The sequence below is a fragment of the Excalfactoria chinensis genome, chromosome Z (genome assembly GCF_039878825.1).
Source record: "Excalfactoria chinensis isolate bCotChi1 chromosome Z, bCotChi1.hap2, whole genome shotgun sequence".
In the NCBI taxonomy this organism is placed as follows: Eukaryota; Metazoa; Chordata; class Aves; order Galliformes; family Phasianidae; genus Excalfactoria; species Excalfactoria chinensis.
This window is the reverse complement of record NC_092857.1, coordinates 64,053,534-64,070,059: the sequence shown is the minus strand read 5'-3', so window position 1 is coordinate 64,070,059 and position 16,526 is coordinate 64,053,534. Positions and strand designations below refer to the sequence as shown.

The following is a 16,526-nucleotide window of genomic DNA, read 5'->3' as shown; positions in this document are numbered from 1 at the left end:
TCAATTCCTGTTTGATGTGGCAGTGGTAATGTTAGATATCAGCTTCAAGAGTATTGTCCATGGGATTAATGCTTCAGATGTAAAGATTTCTGAAATTTCTGAAACAAAACCAGTGAAGGTACTCTCAAAAATAGAGCTTTTGTTAATGGTGTTGGAAAGTCGACACACTACTGGACAGCTGGATATATCTAGAGAAAATGTTTTTCTTTGTATTAAAATTGTTTCTCCTTGAAACCTTTATAACTCTGTCATAGGTAATACTCCTACATCATAGGGACGCTTTTTGAAATTCATATCTGCATGGCAACATGCTGTTGATAAGTGCTTTTTTGTGTACTACAAGCACTTTGGAAATAACTTCTGAATAAAACTGAGTAAGTTTCAGTAAGTAAATAAAGGAATAACCTGAGAAATTGCAGCAGGAGCTAAGCTGGACAGGGAAGCAGGACATGTGGAAGGTACACATATGCAGCCCGAATCTGTGCAACTGATGTCTTGCATAAAGTAAGAAGTCTAATAAAATATGCTACAGTATGGAGCTTGAGTGCTCAGTGAAACTGATATTAGATCATAGAATCACAGAATCATTTGAGTTGGAAATAACCTGTAAAGGCCCTCTAGATCAGCACCCCTGCAATGAACTAAGACATCTACAGCATGATCAGGGTGCTCTGAGGTCCATCCAGTCTGATCTGGAATGTCTCAGCTTTTACCATTACTGGCACTGGGTTGGGGAGACTGGTGGGAAGAAAAAACAAGCAGTAAGAATTCTTATTAATGCCGCAACCTCAAGCAACCATATTAAAATTGCACTTTCTATTTTGATAAGTGTTAGAGGAGAAATTGCACTTGTATCCTACGTGCTGTTTGTCTTCATAAATTTCATAAAACACAGCATTAGGACTTATCTCTACTTTTTCCCAGCCTTAGCATAGAATACAGAATCATTATAGAATCACAGAATCATAGAAAGGTTTGGGTTGGAAAGCACCATAAAGCCCATCTGGTTTTAAACCTCGTGCCATGGGAAGGGGTGCCAAACACCAGATCAGGCTGCCTAGGGCCCTATTCAGCCTGGCCTTCAATGCCTCAAGAAGTGGGACATCCACAGCATTTTAGGGCAGCTGTAAACACTCCTGCACTGCTAATTTACTGAACAGGTATATATATGATAAATTATATATGTATAGATATATATCTACAGCCCATCACTGTATTTTATGTCCTGGGAGATAGCTTTTGCACCTTTATTTAGGAATATGCAATGGGAAGCACAAATGCTGCCTAAGTCCCCAACACAGTGAAGCACTGGGTGCTCACTGAAAGTAGTCATGAGTAGATACTCTTTTGTTCAAGGGAAAAGTGCAGATAGAACAAGACAGAAAAGTTTCTTCTCATTCACAGTTCATATTGCCATATCATTAACTGAGCAAAAAAAGCTTATCTTGCATTTACTGTCTGTATTTTTCATGTTTGCTTCCCGTATTTCCCATTAGTGACATCTCTGAGAGATACCAGAGCATTTTCGCAGAAGTTATTTCCCAGAGATGTCTCAGGCTTTCAATTGCTTTAGCAATAGTAATTTTCTGAGCGTACTCCTCAGCTTTTAGCAGTTGCTGCAGTCAGTGTAGTAGTTGTGCCTACATTTCAAATATAGAGAAGTATTTAACTGGAAAAAGCTAAAAATGGTTTCAGACAGAGTTGTAGTCTGGATTCCGAAGTATTTTATATGGATTGATACAAGGGCCCTCATGGGATGCACTTCTGAGTGCTGAGGGAGGTGGCTAATGTTAATACAAGGTCACTTTTGATACTCTCTAATGAATCATGGAAATTTAATGAGCTGCCTAAAGGCTGGAAAAACAAATGCCACCTCTGTTTTCAAGAAGAGCAACAAGAAGAATCCAAGAAACTACAAGCTGGTGAGCCTCACCTGGACTCCTGGCAAAATGATGGAACGCCTAATCCTGGAAACAATTTCCAATCACACGAATAACAAAAAAAATCATCAGAGAAAATCAGCATGGATTCTCCAACTGAAAGATGTAGTCTATGGCAAAGGGCTTTCTTACAGATATATTTTTGGCCAGATTTCATTTCCAGCTCTGTTGTTTTCTGTCCTTCATGTACCTATTTTTTTATAATAAACAGCTGCAAACATATTTGAATATTTTTCTAAATATAAATATTCAAATAAATATTCAAATATTATTATAAATTTAGTATTTTAAATTTGCAATATTTTTGTTACACCGCTGTCATATCTTGACACCTGGGGATAATGATGAACATTGAAACTCCATTGCAAGCCAGACAGGAAATGCTGATGTAACTTGCAGAAACAAACTGTTTGGGTAGATAAGTGCAGATAACATCTAGGATATAAAGGACTTCCATCTTGAATTAATTTAAGCAACTTGGACACAAATCTGTCAGGGATGATCCTAGGTATAATGAAGTTTCAGGATCCTAGAGCCTCTCAAACAACTATTTCACATTTCTTAGCAATAAAAATCTACCAGAGAAACAAATACAACTTCACCAGCAACAGAACCTGTGAGACTGGAATTGAAGTTCATGATTATGTTATGCCTGAACATGCATAAAGCTTACTCATTACAAGGGCAGTGTTTTAAAGCTCTAATGTGGCAATAAGACCTTTCAATTTGTTCTCCAAAAATGTGACTGTCATGCATATGTACATACACTAGATAGATCCAGGAAAATTCAGCACTGAGTTATACAGTATTAAAGAAACCACTACCAAAAACATCCATAGCCTTGGAAGTAAGGCAAAGTATTAGAAAGAAAATATAGAAAAACCAATGTACACCATACTGAATGAGCAACTTGTGCTCTTTTCTTTGTCTTGCCTGCATTTGAATCTTGCTTGATTAAGGGCCCTGGGTAAGTAGTTAACTCAAATTTCTGACACCTTAATTTATGTCAGCAGTCTAAAAGCTGTATTCTTAGGAAACCAGTCTAATGCCAGCCAAATCACGTTGCTCCAGATAAAGCTGAAATATACTGAAGATTTGTTCCTCATCCTCTTAGGAAGGTGTAGAGATGAGGTTTTTATAATGTCCACAAGAAAAATCCACAAGGCTTATGTTCAATTTCAAGATCTGCTGAGTGCAACCAAACACTACGGATAGGTTTTTATTCTCTCTTAACACAGAAAATCTGCTAATAAATAAACAGGCAACACCAAATCTGTTCTCTGAAGGGGAAAAAAATTCAGAGGAAAGAAACTTCATTTATAATTCTGAATACCTCTCCTCACCCATTTCTGATTACATTATAGAACTTTCTGTAGGATGAAGGTCCACTGCTGGATTACAAGACTGAGTCTTTAAATCCTGCAAATTCTAGCAAAAACCTGCCAGATATAGGATAGAATTTCAGAATTCAGCGCTGAAGGACACTTTAGATAGGTACTGAGGGAGGCCTAAAAAATTGCAGATCCCACAGCAATAGTCCTTAATGTGCAGATTACCTTAAAACAGTCTCTGAAAGGTAAATGCCATCACCTCCTACAGTTAGAATACTAAACTATTTCATACCGTGCACATTTTGATCAAATATTTTATTTCATGCTAAACACTTTAATTTTCAAATTCACTTTCAATGTGATTTTTCTATGAAATTACTTGATATTTCCCACTGTGCTTTTCCACAAGACTTTCAGTTCAAAAAGTGTACTTCAAGTGAGTTGGAGCTAAATCAAGCACTGTTAGTGCAGGAGAAGCATTTTCTTTTGTTGTTCACTGAACTATGCAGTGAAATTTTAGTAACACCTACAAAGGAAGATGAATGCAGCCTTCCACAACTGTATGTAACAGACAGTTCTATGTGCAGAGCTACTGCTGACCACCTGCTTTTTGAAGTCAGGTTTCCAAGCTGCCCTTAGAGTGGACAAAATATCTTTTAAAGTTAAAAATTAATTAAACAAATAAATCCTGCGGTACCAAATTTTATTATTCCATACAATGCAACATAGCAATAAACACTGCAGTAAAAAGCCCATAATGTACAGCTATAGCTTTTTAGTGCCATAAAAGTGTACTTTCAAGACAGTAGCACATTACAGTTTAAGTGAAGCTCTTCATTAGATAGAATGAGAAAATGAGGCATGAAAGGAAGATAGAAAAGCCTTCTTAATAGTTCCTGTGCAGATAATGTAGGCCAAAGACAATCAATAGCCATGCCTCATTTATTTTACGTTTTTGAAAACTTAAAGGCAAAATGTTAGTATTTGCTGTGCTGTTGGGTTTCACAGACTCACATCCATAAGAATAAAATGGATTTGCATGTTATAATGTAATTTATACAATTTTTTTTTATTCAAATAGCAGTTGTTATTGTTAACAAACATGAAAGGTTACAAGTACTCCATTAGACTGGATGCATTAAAAGTCATGCTGATCTACTAATTTGGTTGGTCATCAATGGGACCTGAACAACAGATCCAAAGGTTCATAAACACATTTTAAGATCACATAAATTGCATGTCAGTAACTTAAAAGTCCCACTGAATGCCCAAAATCAGCCTATCTTTGTACAGTCAACTGTAGCTACTCCTGATTGAAAAATGAAACTGAAAAACACATGGATTTCAATGTATTTTTAAATAATGTCTAAACTTTTATACTTTCGAAATATAATTCTGTGTGACAGCCATGTCACAGTATTTCAAATCCTTATGACCTCAATCAGATTCATTTCTTGAAATTAATAATGAAACAAACTTTTAAGCTGCATTAGGAACAGAACAGGGAGATCCAACACATTAAAAAGTAAAAACGTGTGCTGGAAAAAATGAAGTTTCATAAAGTTCCTCTAAAATTGCATATTGGACCAATTCTCACCTACTGAAAATCTCTCACAAGAGTCAAGAGTCTGGTTAGTCCTTCTGTGTACAAGTTCTAACTCATGTTAATATTCTAACTGAAATAGTAAAGCATTTTCAACATTCAAGAGAAATAAGATATAGCTTTGATTTTCACTGCCTTCACCCTGCACTCCTCCCCTACACATTTAGAAAACTGTGTAGCAGTAAAACAAGTCTGATTCAATAAACCTTTACATGAATAATTTTAACTTACTGGCTTCACTCCCATAACCTGCTCAGCAGTGCCATTATTTTTATCATTCCCAGAGGAAAGCAGCTACTGAACGTACACGCTCCAGAAATCAAACATATGGATAAGGTTTGACCTCTTGTTTACAGTTCAGTTTCACTACTGCAGAAAACCCAGGCTATAATACAAATATATTTGCTTATGTATAATATTACATTCTAGTGATTTTCTTATGTAGGAAATGAATGCTGCAGATAATTAAATTAAATTGTATTTTACTTGTGCTTAACCTCTTCTGTGAACAGTGCTAATAACTTACTTCACAGTAAGGCAAATCATATAGAATTCAGTGGTTGGACCAAGCACACCATGCAGAGGCTTTAATAAAGAGACTGTCTGTAACAAAAGCTCTCCCAGGCACCAGGCACAGGGGAACAACATGCACCACAAACCGATTGTAAGAACTTTGGATGCACTAAATTCTGAGGCTATATACAGCCCTGGGGCTGAGGGCAATTCTGTATATGTATATAGTTCAGGGGCTGTGCAAATCTAGCATTTGTCCACGTGGAATAATTGCTTGACATTAATAGATTGCTGTGGCTCATAGGTCAACAAATAATAGAGCCACTCTTTACGTACAGCATCTCATAATTGTAGCTTTTTCTACTGCAAAACCAAATTTTAGCTTACATCAAACTTGACAGTCCTTGACTGTTATGGCTCCAGTAGTCCATTCCAATGAATGGACATTATAAAACACATATTTGTTTCTTACACAATGCTGGAGAACCTGTAGTCTTGGATAGAGTGAAAGCACACAACCCAAGACTAATAGTGTGGGTTTAGGCAAGATTTGGGAATTACATTTGACAGTTAACATAATCTAAAACTGAAACTAAAGGACAGTGTTCTACAAACAGCAATGAATTGGAAACGGTTCCCTTATTAAAAATAAAAATAAAAATCCTAGACATTTAAAGATTACACTCCTCACTCCCTACTGCTTGCGTAACACTGCTTATCCATTCAAAATTGTGGATCTGAAAGTAATAGAACAGTCAACAGTATTCTTCCTTTGATACGACCTAATACTACAGAGAGAGAGAAAGACAGAAAGAGCGAGATAAAAATGAATCAGCAGTATCTGATATCTGTACAGCCAAGGGATGTAACTGATTTCCCTGGAAAACTCTTTTGCAATGCTAGATAATATTTAGTTAGCAGTATAGTCATTCAGCTAGGTACCATGGGATAAAAGTAGCATAGGCGCAACGAAAAATAACAACTTTAGACGTAATATATTCTTTCTTAGGCATTTGCAAAGAATTTACAGCTACTATAACTAATGTACTCTAATCATAAAATCCTCAGAAACTTTTATTAGTGGTAAGGGAAATGGTTGGAAGGAAAAGAAACAGAGGACCTTGTGAGAATGTTGAGCATTCAATATTTACAGAATCTTTTCTCCTTAATTCTTATTAGCAAGATTTTCACAAGAGGAAAGAGGAGGATTTTGTGATGGTAGGAAATAAAAAATACAGGAACAGATGACAGCAGAAGATTTCAAAAAGTATTAAAGTAAAAGTTATGCTCTCAGCTTTTAAAACATGTCAGTGCAATGTTAACAGTGCACAACATTTGGTTTCCTCTTTGCAGCTCTGGGACATTCACTTGGACTCCATCCCACTCTTTTGTACTGTCTTTGCACTAACAGTTGAAATAGGATCTTTGTTGTCCCAACATGTCACTCCTTACATTATGCAGATAGTTCTTAACCACAGACCGGTCTGTGTGCATAAAATATGTACAAATTTCAAAGCAGGCTTTCAATGGCTGTCTCTCTTTGCAACCAAGACTGGAAGGACAGCAATAGTTCATTTTAAGTAGAATTTCTTCTTCAGTTCTCTTCATTTTCAGCTCTGAGATCTCATGGTGATTAACATCCAAATGCATAACCACTGCATTAAACATAGGGATAGTGGAATGACAAAGCAATTATCTTACCGGCCAACATAAGAATTCCTAATGTGCCTTTGTGTAATGCCTTTGATCTCCTGGGAATTATTTTTAAGAACAGCAGGAAAAAGGCATAATCTATTATAAGCAGAGGTATGAAAGGATTTAATATTAAGTAAATAGCAGAGTGAAATAGCCTGCTTAAGTAGGTTATTTTTACACCTGTTCATCCAGGCCAGCAGAGAAGCTATGACATATACCACCAATTCCATGTGCTATTTTAAGGCTTATTTGACAGAGATTTCTTAAGTATATTATTGCCATTCATTTCTGCTATCACATTCAGGTGTACAGAGTGAGAATGAAATAAATTAAAAATATTCTTGTCCTTGAAAGAGAATTCTGATGTTACACAGTGTTGTTACCAAGACGAGTGACAGAGACATGGATGACAGTTACTCTTTCAATGACAACATGATCATCAGCCTCTGCAACTCCATTAACGCAGCACAACTCTTTGCCATAAGCCATTATCTCTGGTGGAAACAATGTCTTCAAGTAACACCAGCCATCAAAGGCACGACAAAAAGAAATCATGGAAGGGCATATAGTTAACCTCACCATCTGTCAGTATGCTTCAGAATCCTTAACATCTTCGTTTTCTGTCTATTATTTAAAGTCTATCTGTCTAAACACATTTTGTAGTCCTTTTTAACACATGTTTAGCAGAGCCTGAAATTTGATAGAACACACAGATTTCAGAAGTAAACAGGCAGCTCTGGTATGAAGCTTAAAGCATTGATCCTTACCTTAACTCAGCACATAAAGAAAAGAATGTGAGATTTTGCATGAGTACATGAGATTTTAATGAGTATAGAACTAAGCAATTTTTAACTTATTTTCAAAATTATCAAGATTTCAAGACTGGTGAAAGGATCGTGATGTAAGCAAAAGAATTTGGATTAATAAGGGTATGTTACTACCTTTCATAAAAGATACTCAAATTTTGCTTTGTGTGGACAGGCTAACTTAAGGAAGCCAACTTAATTGCACCACTGCAATTTATGCTTTCTAAAGTTAGAAACCTGAGCCATGCCTTCTGTTTTGTAATGCATTTTCTTACATACTTCCTGAATTTTTTGAGGTTTGTCTCTCTCTTTGTCTATCTAATACCACTTTATCCTTTCTCAAACGATACTTCATACATGTTGATCATGCAGAACTTCCCCAGGATGCAGGAAATCAAGGTTCCAGCTTGCATTACTCATCTATAGAGCTGGGAAACAAACATCTTTTCCTAAACAACAGTGCTCTTTTCACCGAGCCACCATTTTTACTTCTCATCCTGGAAGGAAAAAAAGGGAATGGAAGGAAAATCCAGTCCACATTTTGCTATTATCTGGCTTATCTTCTCTGTGGTCCAGGATAATGGTAGTATTCCAGCACAACAAATAATTTTGCTGTTTACATATATTATTTTTTCATATTTATGGGTCTAGCCAACACTGTTACTGAGACTTTTTGAGTTATATCACCTGCTCTTAGAAAAAAAGTAAGATCTTGTTACTGTTGTCTATGTTTAAAGTGATCTATGCTGGACTGCACAGTCATTTCAGCTGTAATTAGCATTTTCTTCTAGTACCACTGAATACTGTGGCTTAACCAGTAACACTAAACAATATTCTTCTTCTTCAGCTTTCAAGTCTTCAAAAAGTATTTCACCATGTCTAAGCTATACAACTTATATATCTCTGCCACTTAAAGACAGTCCGTATCTTAATTCCTTCCACTCAACTCCAGTTTCATTTAAAACTAGCATGGAAGGAAATGGCTAAAATAAATAGATGATCATGCAAAAACTTTCACCCATCCACCTCCACAGATGCCAGGAAAGCTTGTGTTTCATTAGAATATTTCCATCTTCTTTCATGTCAAGCAGATATACAATCTACAATAATATGAGTAGTTTAAAGAAATAAATGACCCCTTTGACCTTGCTCACAATTCTAAAAGGAGATCTGAACAAAAATATAAGTGACCAGCTTTTCTGTGAAGAATGAGCAAACCTGAAGGTAGAAGTCTACATAATTCACTCATATTAACTGAATGAAAAAGAAACTAATACTGAATTTAATCGCCCTTACACGCTGGCTACTTTTGATTACTATCTGAACTTCGTAGCATAAGGTTAGAAAGAAAAAATAAAGAACACTATGTCTCACTGCTTTAAGTGATATCTAAAAACATGCATATTTCTTCTGAAACAAAACAGAATTGCTATATTCACTCTAAAGTGCAAGACATAAGTTCCCAACTTATTATTAAAAACTTGGGGAAAAAAAAAAAAAAAGAAGCACAAAAGAGTCCTTCATAGGCTGAATGTTCCTAAAGTAGTATAGGACAGATGTTTCAGCTTTTCTAGTGTCATTCAGTAGTGCTTAACACAGCTGGAATAAGTGCATTAAGAAACAAGCACAATTAAATTTGATCAAAAAATAATACCCTACTTTTCTGAACAACAGAAAGTTTCAAGTAGCTCTACTGCTCTGAAAAGCAATTGAAAGTGGCTTTACAATTAGATAGAGAACCTATTAGAGAAGTTTCACTCCAAGCATCAAGACAGAGATGGAGGCAAAAGCAGTCAAATGCTTACAAAGTAATGAAGTGAGCATTTTACTTCTTGTAACTTCATCAGTATGATGTGTTCTAATTACAGTCAGTTTATTCAGCCATGGCTGTGAGTGGAACAGTATAATCCACCTTCACTTACTGGAAACAGAACATCCTAAATAGAGCCAAAGAGAAATGTCAAAAGACAGTTATAATAAATTGTACTGAAATGGTAGTAAATCAGTGTTGAATTCTTGTTTTGGACAGTTGGTTAGCATGAGTCAAGACTTGTAAAAGTCTTCTTCACCTTCTTTAAAATTCTGCAGTGTCATATGCTGAACATCAAACTTGTCTAAACCTGCTTTAATGAAAGCTCTATAATAGAAGCATCTTTGAGAGGATGTTTGCATTTAATTTTAAGAAAATGCAAGCTTTTCATTATGGGTAATAAATTTTATCTTACTATTGGAGGGCAAAACTATACAAGGAAAGCGATGGAAATAATAGCTGGATTCTTGAGGTACGAAATACTGCTTTAAACAAATGGATGTACTGTGTAAGTAACAGTCAAGGATATGACCTTGGAAACTAAAGCTTACAAAACACCATTACTGCATGTGCTACCATATGTTGTCTCAACATCTTAGCATATAGGGCCAGATTACTGCACGACTTTCTGAATATTTCCCATAAATGCAATTTCTTCCTATGCATACAAAATCCAGATGCTGTGATTTAGCATGCACAAGGAGGTCTCTGTATGAAACCTGAGTTCTGACAGAATTACGCTGGCTTCCTGTTCAACATTGAATTGATTTTGAAATTGCCATATGATAACCTACAGTATAAAGCTTTGCACAATTTAGAATCTCCGTTTTTATCTACCCTATTATCTTTAAGAGTCTAGAGGTTATTGAGACTATCTAAAGTTGGACATTTCAAAGCAATGCACATACTTTCAGCTGTTATACTTGTCAATTTGAAATCCATTTCCAGCTGGAGTTTAGAACATGGATTCAGATTCATTTAAACATAAACTTTTATGTTTTCAGCCTGACATCTTCATCAACTAAGCACTTGAGCTTTGTACTTTATGTTGTTGGAAGCACTAAAGTAAACAAACAGAAAATTACTTAGCAGGGGAATGTTTTTGCATCAGGAGTTTTTGTGTGTTTGTCTTTGTGCTGTAAATAAACCTGAAGCTGTTAATAAACACTTAAGACTGCTTTCCAATAAATAACAGAGTTTGACTATATACAACAAAAAGTTGTACATACACTGCTCTTTCACTACAGTATTCTGCTATCAGATCTGCAGTATTAGTTCCTATTAAGAAAAGATATAATCATTAATTGCTTTGCACAGAATAACAGAATTTTTTAAGTTGGAATGGACCTTAAAGGTCATCTGATCCAACTCCCCTGCAACAAGCAGGGACATCTGCAGCTTAACCAGTTTGGACGGAGCCCAATCCAGTCTGACCTTGAATGTCTGCAGGGACGGGGCATCCACCAACTCTCTGGTCAAACTGCTCCAGTGCCTCACCATCCCTGATATAAAAAACCTCTTTCTTATATCCAATCTAAACATTTTCCTTTCAAGTTTGTAACTACTTTCCCTCATCCATATCCTGCTGAGGAGTCTGTCCTGTTCCTTGTTATAGCCCCCCTTTACAATCAAAAGGCCACAATCAGCTGTTCCTAGGGCCTCATTAGCTCCTGCAGCTTGTCCTTGCAGGAGAGGTGCCCCATTACTTGGATCATTTTTGTAACTGTTTTCTGGATGCATTCCCACGATTCCATGTCTTTCCTGTACTTACATACACCAAGTGCAGACTAAAAGGGGAGGATCACCTCCCTCACCCTGCTGGCCACGCTTCTTTTGGTGCAGCCAAAGATACAGTTGGCCTTCTGGACTGCAAATGGCACCCTGCTAATTATGTCCTGCTTCTTGTTTACCAGTTTCCTCAAGTCCTTTTTGGCAAGGTGATGCTCAATCCCTGAGCTTGCATTGATGGTGGGGGTTGCCATGACAGAGGTGTAAGATCTTGCACTTGGCTCTACTGAACCTCATAAGGTTCACCTGGGCCCACTACTCAGCCTGTCTAGGTCTCTGGATGGTATTTCAGCCTTCAAGAGTGTAAACCTCATAATGCAGCTTGGTGTCATTTGCAAACTTACTGAGGATGCACTCAATCTGACTGTCAGTGTAATTGATGAAGATACTAAAGGGCATTTGTCCCAGCACTGACCCCTAAGGAACACCACTTATCACTTCCACAATAAACACTCAACCTGATCAACAAAAAAGATTCATCTGGCTAGGGCCAAAGGCCAGTGCTCAAGGAAGAATACTGGATTGGGGAAAGCATATCTGTGTTTCTATAGTAGCCCCATATTCTCTCCCAGTTTCTACCTATCCAGTGCTGATGAACACCTAAAGCACATGTTAAACCTGTGTTGAGTTTTCCTTCTAGATGTTTTATGAGCATACATAGTAATCCTACAGCAAGATATTCACAGTTTGACTATGCATTTTGTGAAATAAAGTTATACTGCTTATAAAATGACATAAGGAGACACATAAAAAAAAGATGTATTCTGACACTGCTGGCAATAATAAACGTGGTCACCTTTGGTCCATAAAGGTTGACAGAATGCCAACATTTTCAAACTGTAGCATCAAAGATAGCCCTTTACTAGCTATTTATCCAAACCTGCACGAAATAGCTTTATCTCTATATTCTCCCACATGTACGACCTTTCAGACATTAAACAACTACCAAGCTCACTCTTAGGTTAAAAAATGTTGAGGTTTAGTGCAACATTGCCTACATCAAGTGAGATTATGGATAAACTGTAATCTGTCCCAGTGATCTTCTTTAAACTTTTCACACTTGAACTTTTAATAGTCACAAAATGTATCCACAATGTTTGACTTTACACAGTCTTTTTGGTTGGAAACATACTACCTGTTTCTCTGATATTTTCTTCCTGTACAGGAATACGTTGTTACATGAAGACCTGTGTAGCTTATGCTACCATAAGGTGGCAGCATATAACATGTATTTATTTTGTGGAAATTATATGTAACAGGCATCTATTTTCTGTGTGCTTTAATTTACGTTCTTAGAAATTACACCAAATGTGCACCAAGAGAGATCACTAACAACAATTTTCATATAATCCCAACAGGAAGAGTTTTTTATGCTGCACCATCCTTTGTGAAAATCTTTATGGATCGTAAGTCAGTGAAAATAAATTTTCCTAGAGTATGAGGTCAGGAAAAGCTTAAGTGTTATTCCTGATAGAAACATCTATGTAACCACATTCTTTTGGGTCTGAAAACACAGAAACTAATATTTTTGAAGTAATCTTGAAAATAATAAATTGCTAATTGCAAAATTTTATTAGACTATTACCTATAAATGTGATTACATAGTAATAGCAGTGCACCTTGTATTCCGTCCAAACAGCCTTTGCTATTGAAAATTGGAAACAAAGTACTGAAATTAAGAATAACAAAATACTGCTTTGCTAAAGTTTTATGTATTTCTGTATCTTGCTTTCCATGATCTTTTTTAAAAAATACACACACAAAATCTGTTTCAATTCTATTCTGTTGCAATAGCAACACTAAAAACAACATGGTAGGCTTATAAAATGATTGCTAGAATTTATATTAAATAGAATTTGCTGCTCAGATTTGATTTGGACAGCTGGAAAACACTGTGGCTTTACTTCAAATTATACTTATGTAAAATATATTCTTTTTTACACATGGAGAAGATCGGGGATACTGATTGGGATTCAGAATAATCTGCTTTGTATAGAAAAGCTGTCAAGTTCTTTCAAAATTTTCAAAGTTTTAGATGAAGAAGAATAGACAGTAATAATAGTGTGAGCATGGTTTCACTATACACCACAGCATTACATTACAAGGACCAAAACAGAGATTTTTGATCATCTTAATCTATGAGGTCAACTCTTAACTTCTATGAATTTGATTATTTATAACTACAGAAAGGACTTTTTTTGGCCCTTTTCACCACATTTTTGAGATGACATCCGAGTTGGCTCTATAAAATGTTCTCTGGGAGAAGCATAACAACCACAGCATTACTTTCACATTGCTTTTTCCCCACATAACCTTTTCACGGAGTTCCCACCACTGTTAACAATGGAACTAGCCTAATTTAAAGAAGGGAATAGTTCATAGAGCCCTCTGCTTTTCAAATCCTGTAAAACAACTTAGGGACTGTTGAGAGGCTCCTGTTCACTACTGATAAATGTTCAAGGGTATTGAATTCAAGAGCGCTAAAACATAGCCCTAGGCTATTAGACTGAAGACTCTAGCAAAGTAAACAAAGGAGACAATAAAACAATAATATGTCTACCACTTTCTTCCATTACTTTCTGTTTACCAGCTGTGTCTGGCTTTTGGGGACGATTTTTCGCTTCTGAAACTGTCAGCTATACAAGCATACATGTATAGAGTAGTCCAGCAAGCTCACAAATCAATTTCTGAGGGGAAAATATATTTCTTGGCAGGTATGTCTATGCAAATTACAGTCTTCGTGTCAAGCCACAGTAGACATTTGAGCACAATGATAGGAGGTGTAAGAGGCAGGCCTGGAAGGTACGTGGTAGACAAGAGGTAGGCCCAGCTGCCTGCTTGTTGACAGAAAACCACCTGAAATCACTGGAGCAACTGGTCATAACTATGGAGCGTATCAGCAAAGCACGAAATGAAGCTCCTCTAACTGCCACTTTGGGGACACACAAACAATGTCATAAAATGGCCTTGGAGACTGTTCAAGTCTCCTTCTGCAGCTCAGCCTTGAGGCATTTGTCTGCCTAGGGCAACTTTTCACAGTTCAGTAAAGAACTCCTGAATATAGTGTTCTAACGTGAGTGCCAGCACAGCATTTACCATGGGACAGCTTTGTGCAGGGGACAGTCAGGAGGCTCAAAACTAGGATATAAATTTGATAAAAAATACATGCTGGAGCTCAAAAGAAAATGAAAGGTTGCAGAAATGCAGTTTAACAGGACTGTTGGAAAGTCTTTTTTATTTTCCTTACTTTCAGTGCCTTTAATTTCCCAAACAGAACACATGATAATACTACTACATTTAGCCTCAGAGACTGCTAAGTGAGGGAAACTGATCTTTAACGGAGGAGCCTCCTAATCTCACATCCGTGCTGCTGATTAGGAACAAAGCTAATTGCTACATTTATACTTGAATATGACAAATATATATAACTTAAAAATAAAATAAAAATAATAATAATAATAATAAAAAAAAAAAAAAAAAAAAAGAATGGAGACCATTGAACTACAGAATGGCTTGTGTTAGAAGGAACATCAAGTATCACCAGGTTCCAGCCCTTCTCTGTGGATAGACTGCCAACTCCTAGATCAAGCACTAGATGAGATTGCACAGAACCCCATACAACCTGGACTGAAACACTTCCAAGAATGGTGCATCCACAGCCTCTCTGGGCAGCCTGTGCCAACACCTCATTACTCTCTTAGTAAAAAACTTCACAATATCTAACCTAAATCAGCCTTCCTTTACTTTAAAACCTCCTTGTCCTGTTCCTATCTACCTGTGTAGAAGTTCATTGCCCTCCAATTTATTGTCACCCTTCAGAGGCAGACCAGCCAGTAGAAGGGAAACTTGCCCCGTAGTGACCCAAAAAATGACTTTTCAAATCACAAACTTGCTAAAATTTACCTTTTTCTGTTTGATTTCATTACCATGCCCCTTCCAAAAACAAAACAAAACAAAAACCCTCCCCACCAATGAAATAAAATAAAATAAATCAAAACCAAACCAAACAACAACTAAAAACACCCTAGCATACAAGAAAATAAATCACATGTCAACAGTCAGATTATGTAACATGGAGATACCTTGTTTTCTCCTGCGTACATTGCTTGATAGGAGTGAGGCTATCCCTCTGTTTTTTCTGTTCAGAATATTCTTTCCTCCCAAATGGGAACAGTATGAGATACTCAGATTATAGTCTCCAGATCACCAGGTCTTAGCAAAGTGCCTCAATAACTGACCTTATTTTCAGGTGCTGAGCCCTGGCAGCTTCCTTTAAAGTAAATGAACGTTGCCAGAGGCTCAGCATTCCAGAAATCAGGGCACTTAACGTTTTCATCTATCTCTGGATTTAAGAATATGGTCTTCTTACCATTTCTTTTTCTTCCCAGTTTTTTAACTGCTCTGTAATCCAACATCAGGAGAAAAATCATAATAGCAGACCTGAGTATAAAAAAGAGCTAGGAATGCCCTCTTCTCTCAGATGGAGTTAATTATTAAAGAGAGAGTCTCATCAGAAATAATGTCCGTTAATGTAAGTATTGTTTTCTACTCTTAGATCTCCACTTAGCAAGATAATGCAGCTATGAAGATTTCTCCTTCTCCAGCCCATTAACTTTATGGTTTTGACAAGTCTTTGTAAATCTGACATGCACTCAGACTTGGCCAGGTTTACCTGAAATATTTAGAACAATGACAAGCCTTTCAGTTTGAATCATGCCGAGACTGCCAGATCTTAAGTGAGCAGTAAACTACTTTCTTGATAGGATGAAAACAAGGAAAGCCACCACACTTACAGCTTTTACAGTGTAGCTTGCTGCAGACCACTAGTGAAGCAAGGTCATCTGATGGAACAGGTACTTGCATTAAAGCAACTAATACAGCTGGAAAACAAACAAAACAAGAATTAGTCGCTTGACATATTTCTGTGGTCCAGATTGCTCTATGCTTTCTTAGAACTGTTACTGTTTCCTATTTTGGACCTCTATTCTGCAGCTGGGTGGCTCATGACAAGTTTTGGGTTCTGGCCTATAGCAGAATAAT

At 36.7% G+C, this 16,526-nt stretch overlaps 1 protein-coding gene across 7 annotated transcripts in view; it reads right to left on the bottom strand.

Moving 5' to 3' along the window:
- LINGO2 (leucine rich repeat and Ig domain containing 2) overlaps window positions 1-16,526 on the bottom strand; it is a 475,029-nt gene that overhangs the window by 228,940 nt on the left and 229,563 nt on the right. For 6 of the 7 annotated variants that reach the window (XM_072359097.1, XM_072359099.1, XM_072359095.1 and 3 more), the window contains one exon: window positions 16,280-16,366. The gene's annotated coding sequence lies outside the window, so the exon portion shown is untranslated. Of the gene's footprint in view, window positions 1-16,158; window positions 16,245-16,279; window positions 16,367-16,526 lie in introns of those variants that run through there. The other variant, XM_072359100.1, reaches the window with a different exon arrangement.